At 42.1% G+C, this 12,696-nt stretch overlaps 1 protein-coding gene across 10 annotated transcripts in view; it reads right to left on the bottom strand.

The window, feature by feature from the left end:
* The window catches only part of HIC2 (HIC ZBTB transcriptional repressor 2), a 74,784-nt gene that overhangs the window by 23,274 nt on the left and 38,814 nt on the right, over positions 1-12,696 (bottom strand). For 6 of the 10 annotated variants that reach the window (XM_048964647.1, XM_048964640.1, XM_048964641.1 and 3 more), the window contains one exon: positions 11,149-11,218. The exons of 2 other annotated variants lie outside the window; for them this stretch is intronic. The gene's annotated coding sequence lies outside the window, so the exon portion shown is untranslated. Of the gene's footprint in view, positions 1-11,148; positions 11,219-11,467 lie in introns of all 10 variants that reach the window. 2 more of the 10 variants (XM_048964644.1, XM_048964649.1) reach the window with 1 other exon arrangement.

The raw sequence follows: 12,696 nt of genomic DNA, 5'->3' as shown, positions 1-12,696 counted from the left end.
ACATTAATCCATACAAAAATGTGCCTACACAAGACTGAAACCAGTATCTGCCCCCAAGGAAGGAAATGCATTTCAGACTTTGGGGCTGGCAAAACTGAATACCAGCATGTGGAGACTAAAAACCATGGGTTTTAGTCAGCAGTTCTGCTCATCCGTGCAGACAGGAAGGCCCTAGGCATACTGCAGGCACCTTTCAGATAAGGATTAACGAGATTCCAGATGTACATCCCCATGCCATGAGAGTCAATGTCCTGCTCGCAGTGAGGCTATCCCATGGGCCAGGTGAGGCTGGAGCCAAGGAATCTCCAGTCCCAGGGCCTCCTCCCTTGTCGACAACATTTCACTTATGAAAAGGAGAATTTGATGCCCCCTCAGGGTCTGGTTATTCCAGCTCACCTTCCTCAGAATTCAGAGCTTTTACAGAAAAGATTAAGGTAACTGCCAAAACTAACCAAGTTCCAAAACAAAATATGCCTTTCACTCTGTCTTCCATATTTCCACCAGCCACTGTTAGTTCAAAACCTGCTGGCATACTGGATGATTACTGGCAACTTCGATTTAAAGCAAAGATGTTAGGGAAAGGCCCTCCAGTTGCTGCTGTTTTCACATAACCATCTATTGGGTACAGGAGAAATCTTGGCCCCAAACCCAGATGCTGTCCCATATCAACAAGCCCTTCAAACACCACAGGCTAGAATATGTGGAAAGAAGTGGCATAGAAGGTGGGACCAAGGCAAACTGGGAGATTCCACAGTAAATCCAAAAAAGCAGATAAAAAGAAGTCTGAGAGAAAAAAATCATTCTACTTGAAAGACAAAAAAAGCAATAGCTATAATCAAGTCATATGGCAAACTCTGCAGCTTTTTTTCTTCATCTTAATACATCCCCTTTTCAATGGCAAAAAAAAAAAAAAAAAAAAAAAAAAAAAAGAACCAACAAGAAAAACAACTTCTGCCAAACAACTGCCAAATTAACTTTAAAAAGAGATAAAAATCTAGGCAGTTCAATTTCTTTATACTACACAGCTCTGGGACTTATTTTGCATTTGCTTACTTTTTCATCTCCATCAAACGTGGCCATTTCTCAGTTTTGGGGATGGAGATGTAATAGGAGAGAAGAAAGAGAAAGACAGTCAGAGGTTTCAAAGTAAAGGGACAAAAATATTTTTGTACAAAATTTGCTAAGTTTATATCAGTTTTATGTGTTTTACTGCTCCAAATTGCATGACAGAAATCTTATAATAAAATACAAGTAAATGCAACATGAAATCTAAATCATCTAAAGGACTGAAAAACCCAGCCCCACACATAGACGACATTCTCCAAATTCTCTGCCCTTTCTTGGGAGTGGTTACACCCAAATCATCACTCAGTCCAGAAGCTGTTCTCTCATGCTAATCACTCTGGAATTGCACACTAAGGTAAAAAAAAAAATTCAGATGCAAACACTATCCTGGCCCTTGAAACAGCCCAGTGCTAACAGGCCACATGAGTGCAGGATATTAAGGACTTATAAAATAATGTGAGCTGGGGAGGAAGAACAAAAAGCCCTCCTGTGGATGAAATGGAAGTCCTTCCTGCTCCACCAAAACCTCCCATTTCCTAAGCACGCAGTGCCCAGGACTGTGCCTAGAACAGGTGTGTCCCCTTAAATACCTCACATGTCACACTTGTGTCTCATGGACACAGTCCTAGGGGATTATATTAGTACCAGTGCATACCAGCTGGAGCTGCCCCCGGCGGTGTCCTGTAACTCCTTGCATGGGGGGAGCTGCTCTCCATGCTGTGGAGCCCTCACCACATAGCTTTCTGGAGACAGACAGCAACCCTGCAATGCAGCCTCCAGCATTCGTGCTCCAGTGGCTGTATCAGTTCAGAGGTGAGCAAAAGACCTCCTGCGAGAGCAGTGACAAGGCACTACCAAGGGAGAGTAGGGCTCCAGGAATTCTTCTCTTCCCTTCATCTGCACTTATTACTAGCAAATTTTCAACTGATTTATGCCATACAGACACTCTTAAAAGTCTTCTTTAACTAAAAAAAAAGATACACGGCTAACAGAGAGAAGTCCACTCAGCCATTCCCAAGCAGAAAATCCTGACTGGGTGCAGGACAGATGTGGCTAGTGCAGGATGAAGGAAGGACAAAGGAGAGTAAGCCTCATACATCTTTTCAGGTCAGTGTGGGAAGAGGCACCCCTGGGCAATTTCTAACTAAATCTTTATTGAGCCTTAGAGGATACTAGCTGCTGGCCTGACCAGTTGAAAATCCCAACACAGAAGTTGTTAGGACAGCAAATGCATTAATGGCATTCCCTATATCACATCCTAGTGACTGGTACAGATAATAAAAAGAGAAAAAGATACTTAATTTTGCTATAGCTCTGCATCACAATACAAAGGTATTCTTCAGCATGAAGAACTGCTCCCCTGCCACCTATCTCCTCATGAAGGGCATCTTGCCCTTGACAAGAAGGCTGAACAAAGATGGAGGCAAGAAGCTGTTGACCAGCTGTTGGGCACATAGGTAGGGGGCTGCAGAGCACTGCAGGATCCTCCTGTCTTATTCCTCCTTAATTTTCCAGCAAGTGATTCTTATATTCAGGAAACAGCCTTTAGGAGAGAGCGCCTGAGTTATTCCAGATTTCCAGGTTTGAGCACACATCAGGTTTGTCTGCTCATCCCTATGACAAATGGCCCCAGGCATTCTGAGCCACTGGCAGCAATCACAGAATCACAGAATCATAGGGGTTGGAAGGGACCTCCAGAGATCATCGAGTCCAACCCCCCTGCCAAAGCAGTTCCCTACACCAGGTCGCACAGGTAGGTGCCCAAGTGGGTCTTGAACATTTCCAGAGAAGGAGACTCCATCACCTCCCTGGGCAGCCTGTTCCAGCACTCTGTCACCCTCACCTAAAGAAGTTCTTGCACACATTTGTGCAGAACTTCCTATGCTGCAGTTTCTGGCCATTCCCCCTTGTCCTGTCTCCACACACTGATGGAAACAATCTGGCCTCACCACTCTGCCCCAACACCTTAGATATTTATAGACCTGAATCAGGTGCCCACTCAGCCTTTCTTCACAGGGAGATGCTCCAGGCTCTTCACCATCTTTGTGGCCCTCTGCTGGACTCTTTCCAAGAGATCCCTGTCTTTTTTTTGTACTGGGGAGGTGGCACCAAAAAATACATTTTTCTGATGTAGGTAGGAGGTGACATAGGTAACTTTTTCAGGCCACTTCTGTTCTGTAACTCTTTGGAGGGCTGGGTTTTGCAGAGGGTTTGATGCACCCAGCTCATCGGTGCAGCACAGACTGGAAGCAAAGAGTGATTCCTGTGTGCTGTGTTCAACCTGCTGGCCAACCGTGTTCAAATGAATCCCAGAATGAAGCCATTCCATGATTCACTCTTCTCAGATAAGCAGGACCTGAAACCCCCTACGTCCATCTACCCCTAGTAACATGTACAGTTCTCACTAGTGCCATTTCTCGTTTTCAGGAGGTCTCAAGTCCAGAGCCATAAAAGTCTGCATTAAAAGACTTCAACCATTTATTCCACCAGGTCTTTGAATACAAGGCAAACATCTGTTACAAATGCTGCCTCCTGTTCTCAGACAAGAGGAGTCTATATGTTGAGCAGTTTGTTATAACCAAAATGTAACATTTCCGTATTTTCTTTCTACTTTGCAACTGTAGCACTAGTGACTGCCCGGGCAGTGAGCAGCTAGTCTGGTAGTAATTCTACACATTTGTCATGAGATATTACACTGTCGTGTCTTTCATGAGCAAGTTGAGACCAAACTACAAGGGAGATCTGTGTCACCAACAGACAAATGGAGGTCCAACTGTATTTCATAATTGCGCAATACTAGAAAGGTGAAAACTAGAAGGTAGCAGTATTTGTATTTTCTATGAAGGCTCAGGAAGTTTGAATTTCTCGTTTAAACAAAATAGCTAGTTTCAAGCAGGAGTAGCTGAGAGCTGTCCACACAGACCTCCATCCAGTGCTCAACTCCCACTCTTGTCAATACTTGGAGGCTTTTAATCCAGCAGAGATTCCTCACCAATCTGAACTTTATTTAGTGGCATGCCTTGCCTTCCAGGGGAGGATAAAATCCTAGGCAGTGTCCCCTTAAATGAAACGCTTGCCTTACATAATTGAAGAAGTTTTACAGAAGAAAATGGCAAATACCTCTCTATTAGTAAGAAGAAAATTAGCTATGCCAGTGCATAGCAATGATTAACTAAATAGCTCTTCTTTTTTGAGGAACCAGATAAGTAAGATGATTTTTTTTTTCTTGATATATGTAAAGCAAATCATGGGAAAGTTTTACACAGTTTTAAAAAGGAAAATTTCAGAGTTCAAATAAATTACAAGTTATTTCACCATTGGACTGTCTGCCTCTAAGTTCATAATTAATTTTAATTTTCTGAAGTTACAGTGCTAACATGTGACCAGGAGTAAAATCAGAAAAACCTCTCTTGGGCTCTCCTGCAGTTTGTCTCAAGAGCACAGCAGACAGGAGCATGAGGCCAGGTGCACTCATCTCCAGAGGCAGCTCACACACCTTCTGATGTATGTAAAGCATGTCAAATTTAAAACTCAGTTGCCCATTTTTAATTTTTTGGGAGTAGTAATGAAGATGAGACAAACAGGAAGAGGCGAAAAGGGGGACCAAAGCATCACCGACTGAGTGCATGAACACAGAGAGAGTTCTGTGTATCTGTCACAGAGCAGCAGATACAGGAAAATCAAGGCAGTACCATGCCAGCAGTTAATGTTCTTTTACTCGGGTTTTTTTTCAAATAGCATTGAGTGATGGGGGAAGGGTGGATTTAAATCAAAGTAATTTAAAGCTACCGATTTTAATCTTGTTTTACATTCACACTCTTGTTATTTTCATAAAGGATGATCAGTGACTGGTAACTGCTAAGCCATATGATTTGCAACTAAATATAGTCTGCTCTCTGTTTGGTATTAGTTTATGCTAACCAGAGGGCCACACGAGCTCTGAAACATGTATTCTGTTTTACAGGTACTTATCCAACTGGCGTTTCCCTTCTTTTTTATTTATTTTAATAAACGGCCAGTGACATTTATTAGACATTTTATTTTTCACATTTGAATCATACTGCTTGAAACTTCAAAAAATAACCATCCATTGAGAATTTTCTGACTTCATTTCCTTATCTGCCGTACTGTTTGTCAGAACACATTCAACATTTAAAGCAAACTGATTTATTAAAGTGTGCTACAGCTGAGGATTTAAAACTGAATTTTCATTTCTTCATGCTTCAAAATTTAGAGCTAGCTGATATTTACTTCTCTTCATTCCTAGTTCTTATTCACCAACTTAGAAAAGGAATACAAGCATCCCAAGTTCCTTGGTCTCTTAACTTTTAATGAAATCCTTTACGATGTTAAAGAGACAGAAATGAAAAGCAGTATCTCAGCAAAAGCAGATATAAAAGTCCATACATGTACTGTATGTCCCTGCCATTGCATAAACGTCAAAGCAAACAACCATTTGTTCCTCAAGTCAGAAGACACCAATCCTATGAGGAAGGCTTTGTCTAACAAAGTATGTGAAGTAAGTGCAAACTTCACCTGACTGTCCCCTGGCTGCTAAAGGGCTATCAGTGACTCATTGTCAGAACACACCTCAGGTACATCTGAGCTGTTAAGATCCCTGTTGTGCTTCAGCTGATCCAGCAGCCCTCCCACCATGACAGAAGTCTTACATATCACCCAGCCTGGCTCTGAGAGGTGGAGCTCATCCATGACCACAGAGTAGCCGTCCAGTAACCCACCTACTGGAATATCAGCAGGAGAAGCAATGGATTAGGTTTAGACACAGTGCCCTGATCCTATGTCATGCTGGATGGCCCTCATAGATGCAGCTTGGCCACTGAGAGATCTTCCTGATCTCCCAACCACGTTGCTGGATTTCAAGTGGTGGCTAGAGAGCAAGCATGCAGGAGTTGTTGCATGCTTATGGATTTTTGAAAATGGGAAATCCTGATGCGCTGAAGGAGTGAAGCCTCTTTGTTCCTCTGTCTAAACATCAGTTATTTTGCTGGTGTAGGGGTAGAAGTAAGCAGAGGTAGTACAACTGCACGTCCCTGCCTTAACACAGCCTGGTAAGAGCACCATTTCCCTTCCCTAATGAAATGTCTTGTCCAATATTAAAAGAAAAGAATTTTTCAGTAGCTTTTCAGCCACCTCAAAGGGCAATTTAAAAAAATAATGTAGGGATCTGATGTTTAAACAAGCTTTCCCAGCAATTACTTGTTAATGGCATCCAGAGACTGCAAGTCAGGAGCTGGACCCATCATCCCAAGCAATTTACAGTAGCAATACATGGAACAAGGCAGAGGATTTGAAGGCAAGGAGAATGCTGGGAGCAGGAAAAGGGGAGAGGCTTAAAAACCACAAGTATGACTGCTAAGTTTATCCAACAATTAAACATTGGAATAAAAGCCAGTGCCATGCTCCAAAGCCCTCTGGAAATACAAACTTAAAAAAAAAAAAAAAAAAAAAAAAAAAAAAAGAGAGACTCATTACTTCCTTGTTTGCCCAATCAGATCAGACAAAGCAGTTTTCCTGCAGCTTGGTGTAGTGCCCAAGCTGTTTGCTGCCTCTCTGGTAGCCCGATGCCCCTAGGTAACTGGATGTGGCAGGCAATGACAGCTGACAGCTACAGAATTTTGCCCCAAAGATGCCTGGCATGCAGACTCAGAAGAGCTCCATGAGATGCAAAAGAAATCACAAAACTGCCCAAAGGAGTCAAGGCTCAATAGAAAGAAAGAAACTCTTGCTGTTTTGTGTTAGAGTGTCTTGTTGCCCTCCTCCGTGGAGCCAGGTTGCACTGTGTGTGAGGTGCATCGCTCAGCTTGTGCTGCAGTCTGCACACACTGGGGCAGAGGAATGCCATGCTGCAGTGTGCACTCAGGTTCAAGTAGAAGCATTCCAAGCTGCTGGGTTTCTGACAGTTCTCCAACTGCTCTACCATGCTCTAGTGCTGTACATTACATTGGTTTCCCTGCCAAGAGGTACTGCTATATTACAGTAGTTATTTAGCAAAATACAAAACTGATTTTTTCAACTCCAAAATACCAACTGTTGCCACTGCGGTCACAACTATATGCTCTGTATTAGACTTTCCTGCTTTTATGCATATACAAGAGATTTTAGGATATCCTTCCCAATTCACTGCTCCTTTTCCTTGCTGCGCTCCCCAAAGCATCTTCAGCTTCCAGCCAAAGGTGTCACTGCTACAGGAGTCCACATGGCATCTCATTGGGTACATAGTCAGGCAACCTGATCAACTGTAGCAGCAAATGCAAGGGTAGGAAAAATAACTAGAAACATTGTAATGACTCACTCCTTTGTTAACTAGACAGCTTTCGGTTAAGTCAGAAATTGTATGAAGTAAGCAAGCTGCAGAGACATCTCATAACACAGAGAGATTTTTAAGGTATCAGGAGGCATTTGGCTGCTAATCTCTTCATTTTGGTGTGCTTTTCAGCACTGTTAGGCTGCAAGACAAAACTAGTTCACTGCACTGCAGTGTGGGTAGTTTCCCTTCTACTTTTTAACTATAAAAATAGCCATATTGTAATAGAGCAAAGGATTCACTTTCTATTCTTCAGGAGGAGCCAGAATAGTATCAGAACAATGCATTTTGATAAGGTGGAGTATAGGCACCCTTTTCCCTGCTTAAATCCTCTGCAATTGTTAAAGATTTGCTGATCCTGAAGTTGAATCCTGGCCATCACTTTTAATAAGAATTTATCTGTCCTTCATCGATTTTTGCATCCATTTACACTTCTGCTGTCCATAACAGCCTTTGACAATGAGTTTCACATGATAACTGCTGCTTGAAAGCATGTGCTGTGCTTGCCTGCTTTGATTCAGCTTAGTTAAGACAACACAAGAACTTCAAAGAATCATTCTCCTTCCTCACACAGCTCACAAAAGCATAAAACAGCTGCAATTTCTATGATAAGTCATCTCTTTTCTGTGGTGAAGAAAGAAATCTTGTTGCCTGACCTGAGATCCATCCTTGACAATCTCTGGATGCTCTACTACCTTTGAGATGTGGCAATCAGAGTTGGATAGCGTGTAAAATATTAGCATGTTGTGAATTCAGACAGCAGCATACTGGTAGTTTCTATTTGGTTTACCAGATGGGGTAAACACCAGAGAGTTTGCTGATGGCTCACAGAGTGCAGTATTTCCTCCCGGCTGGCCTTCAGTCTCTGTAAGAATGTTTTGGGGGATTCACTTCAGAGAGAGCTCTAAAACACTCTGCTGAGATGGTAAGGGAAAATTTACATCCCCCAGCAACTGCTACCATAGATCTCTTAGCTTTTTACCAAACTCAAGACAGCCAAAAAAAAAAGGAGCTTTTTTTTTTTGTATGTATGGGTATCCTTTTATTTTTAAATACGTGGGGCCTAAGGTAGGAAGAAGAACTTGGAAAATAATGGCATTCTGGAACTGCCGTGGAAGAAACAGTTTGCCCTGATCTGTCTAAGGATGCATGCCGAGATCCTTCCTAACTTCCCTCAGCTCACATGAAGCCTTCTTTGTCTAATTTAAAGAATTACACTTTTATCCAGACACAAATTTTTTAGAATTGCCACCACCCACCACATGCTCTCCATCTGTCACTACCTCTGATTTGATTTGCAGACCAAAGCCTGCACATGGGGTGCTCACCGGGAGCTTACCCAGGGGCTCAGGTGGTCCCTCTGGCCCTGGGAGAGAACAGCACAGCACAGAGCCAGTTCTGATGGAGCTCCTGCTGTCACCACTGGCCAACACCAACTAACTCAACCAGCGCTTTACTGTATTCAGCTCTATAGCCTATGGAAGAACATGTCCTCCTGAAAATATTCCCTAGTTTTGCCCTTTATCGGGTCTCTTCATCTTGCACTTACTTAATTCTTTGCTATTTATGTATAAATTGAATGTATTTTTTTCACTCATGTCCCTACCTGATTTTGCCACTCTATTAGTTGACCTTCTTATGTAAGACCTTCCAACAAACCTTGCCTTCCTTACCTTGCTAAAAAACAAATAATAACAAAAAAGGTGATAAGGTGGTTACTTACTGTTTTTTTTTTTTCCTAGTTTAAGTTCATCTTTGATGCCACTTAGCAGGTTATTTAATCAATGTCCACTTAACCAGCAAAATAAAGCTCCTCCTGTACTGTCAAATATCTACCAAAAAAAAAAAAAAAAATCAACAAATGACGCTCCACCCCCATACCCCCCCACTTCCTGGTCTGCAGTTGCTCAGTACTGTGGCTACACCAGGCTTAGGGCTGCACATGCAGCAGCAGAAGGCAAACACCCTCTTGCATGTTGAGAGGTAACTCTGGCCTCTTCTCCTCCATCCCCTATTCCTCTGTGAGATCATTTCCAATTTCCCCACAAGGAGACTTTTCTCCCATATTACTTGGGAGAAACGAAACTCAGAGTTTTCAAGGCCCTGCTATCTCCACTTCCTCACTCCCGGAAGTCTTCCCAAAAGCATGCCAGTTTGCAGCTCCTTGAAGCTCACAGCTCCTTTCTCCATTTGTTGCTCAAGAAGCCCCACAAACCAGACAAGCAGGTAGTACATAATTCCTTCTAGCAGGCAGGGAGAAAAATTGATGCATTGAAATCTACTTCCCAACCAAGGAAATGTTCTCAAGCTCATCCCAGCAAATATCCAAGCCATTAGAAGTTTCCCAGGCATCCCCTTTCTAATGAGTGCCCTGCAAAATCAGTCAGACTTGGCACAGTGATGCACAATTCACTACACAACTTCATGAGTCTATGTTAATCCCAAGAGGCATGCTTCCCCAAATATAGCTGCTCCATATAATTGCTTGGCTTATCTCCCTTCTCTTCTACCATGGATCCTAAAGCCCTTAAAATTAATGACAGATACGCTTGCAGATCAAAATCTTGCGTACTGCTGTGTTCATCACTTGTTCACAACAGCACTGTCAGTCACAGTGCTCAGATGCAGTTTCTCTTAGTAGCTTCTTAGTAGCTGCTCAGATGCTGCCAAATGCTGGGAGAAACATCAGAGAAGTTTTTTTTAACCCTATTTAAGAATTTCTGGGAGGCATTTTAACACACCATGAGAAAGATAACAGAAAGAAAAGTTATATCTCTCTCTCTCCGAGGCAAGCCCTGATTGCTGCCTGGCAGGCACACATGGTGATACACTAGGCCCCATGATCTATCCACTGGGTTTGGCAGAAAGTAGTATCCAAGGTACCTATCCTGGCAACATCTAAATGCAAGTAGCAGAGCACTTTGCAGGCAAAAAGGTCTTTCCCCAAGGCTGTTTAAAATATGCAAGTTCCTGAGTAGCATTGAAGATAGCAGCAATGGTGATTCATTAAGATAATGATTTAAGTAGGAGGCTTAAGAAAGCTGGGGTGGATTAACATCCAAAGGTTCTCCATTCCATCCTACCACCTGCCCTTTGAAGAGAAAGGACAAATTCCAAAAGTCAGGAGAGCTATGAATTAGCAGCAACTATATCACAACTACAATGCATTGAATTACAGAAGTACCACCTCTGCTCCAGCCCATCCTCTTTGGCAGGGTCAAGCACAAAATGTTATGGTAAAGGAAAATTTCCTTTGGCTTCAAAAATTATTGGGTTTTACTTTCTTTTTTTTTTTTTTTAATATTATTTAATGGTTTGTTAGTATAAGTAATACTCAAAAAAGACAGTTTTTTGAACTAAAAGAATTTTCTGTCCACCTTAAAAAAATAAGTTTTCCTCTGACAAATTGTCTTTCCCACAATTGAATAATGAGATTGGTTTGGTAGACTGATTGCTCTCCACATAATATCGTAAGTATACACAATGAAAAAAGGCATACACCCCAATACTTAATTCAGTTGTGATAAACTAAAGTTGTTATAAACTGAAATATGCTTTCTGTCCATAACATGGGGTTAGTGCTCAGATTGTGACAGGTAGCAAATACTTCACCCCGCTAAGGGAGAGGCCTTTGTACAGTGGTTTTGATAGAATACTTTCAGTTGCCTTCTGGAGAGATGCACAAGCAATCAGTTTTGCTACTCTCTTGCTCACTCATTTTTGCAACAGGGCATCCCAGTGTATATTGCCCCACTCACCGCTAGCTGTGCTTGGTCTGAACATCTTCTAGGCACTCTATCCCATGCTGATTCAGTACAGAATAGCTTCCTAGAATGCAATCATAGAAAGAGTAAGGGTTTGTCTTAAAAAAGGATAATTCCAGAACAGCTATTCCCTATTAATCATTCCCAATCACCTCTTTGTTAGGATGATGAAGTTAATCGGGAACAGCTTGTCCACTCAGACTTGTAACTTACTGTATAATCAATGGATATCAAGATGTTACAATCACAAAATAAACAAGAGAGTTAAGCGAAGTGAACTACGATAACAAGAGAGAATAAATGGAAGGCTTACCCTTATGCTGGGCTCACCACAAAACGCCAGAAGGAGGGATCTCCAGACAAGATCCTTCCCCACTGGTAGTCAGCTCTTCAATAGGTCTAGGAGAGGTGCAGCCTGGCTCCACCCCTTCCGGCAGCACAGGTGAATTGAATTGCCTTCACCTGTGCTCCTCTGGCTGACTCATGGCTCGCCTCAGGTGATCAATCAGAGGTTCAGGCCGTGACCCAGCAGTTCCCATACACTTACCTTGGTTTGAATCAATGACCCTGTTTAGATGTGGCCTTAGACAGCATCATGTAATCACAGTAATGGATTCATCAATAGAAATAGGCTAGCAGTTGCAACAGAAGTAGAGCTGCTGTATGGACTCAACTATTTGTTGCAACTCAGATACGTGATAGTTGTTCCTATAATGTTAGATCTCATCAGTACTTGCATGTGACATATTGTTCCTTACAAGTCTCTGGATCTGCTTTGTTCAAACTCGGTTTATTCCTTAGATATATGGAGACTTTAACACCAGCGAAGATTTGAGTTCTGTAGCTTCTTTGTTTATTAAGTTCTTAGCTTGCAAGATTTCTCATCCAAAAAGGCTGAGAAAGTACCTGGCACACCTTGGATGCTTATTGAATACATTAAATAAATCAAACAGTTTTATGATAAAGTTCCACTCCCCACACCAAACAGATGTAGGTGCAAGTCAAAGGAGGTTGAAAATTGTACTACACTGATTTTGCTGCAGTTTTCCCCAAAGGAAGAAAACCTGCACATAGCTTGAAACAAAAACATGGAAAATTTCAGCTGTCACGAACAATTGGAAAGAGAAATGGAGGAAAGACAGAAGTCAAAACTAAACTTCACAAGCAGACTGCATAATTTATATACTCTGTAGTGTTCTGCATTACAGGCGATCCTGGACTTAAACATAAAGTGAAGAGTTTTGATTGGGTTCATCACATTTACAGAGTAGAGTGCCAGGTAACTTAATGCTGGAAGCTTCCAGCTTACTCAGGGGAAATCACAGATCCATGGAGAAGGCTCCTTGCTTGATTTCAGATTCTGAGATGCTGGAGAAGATAAGAGCCAACCTAGTAAGGATGACTGACACAAGACTGGGCAAAATGTTACTTAAAGATATACATGGATATACATTATACACAGTATACATTTAGCACAAAAATCCAAGAAAAATCTTGTTCATCTGCCATATCCACCAGACCATTTCTTGTACCCCTGTAATT

Source organism: Lagopus muta, chromosome 17 (assembly GCF_023343835.1).
Source record: "Lagopus muta isolate bLagMut1 chromosome 17, bLagMut1 primary, whole genome shotgun sequence".
NCBI classification, from domain to species: Eukaryota; Metazoa; Chordata; class Aves; order Galliformes; family Phasianidae; genus Lagopus; species Lagopus muta.
The sequence above is the reverse complement of the archived record's forward strand: the minus strand, read 5'-3'. Positions and strand labels throughout refer to the sequence as shown.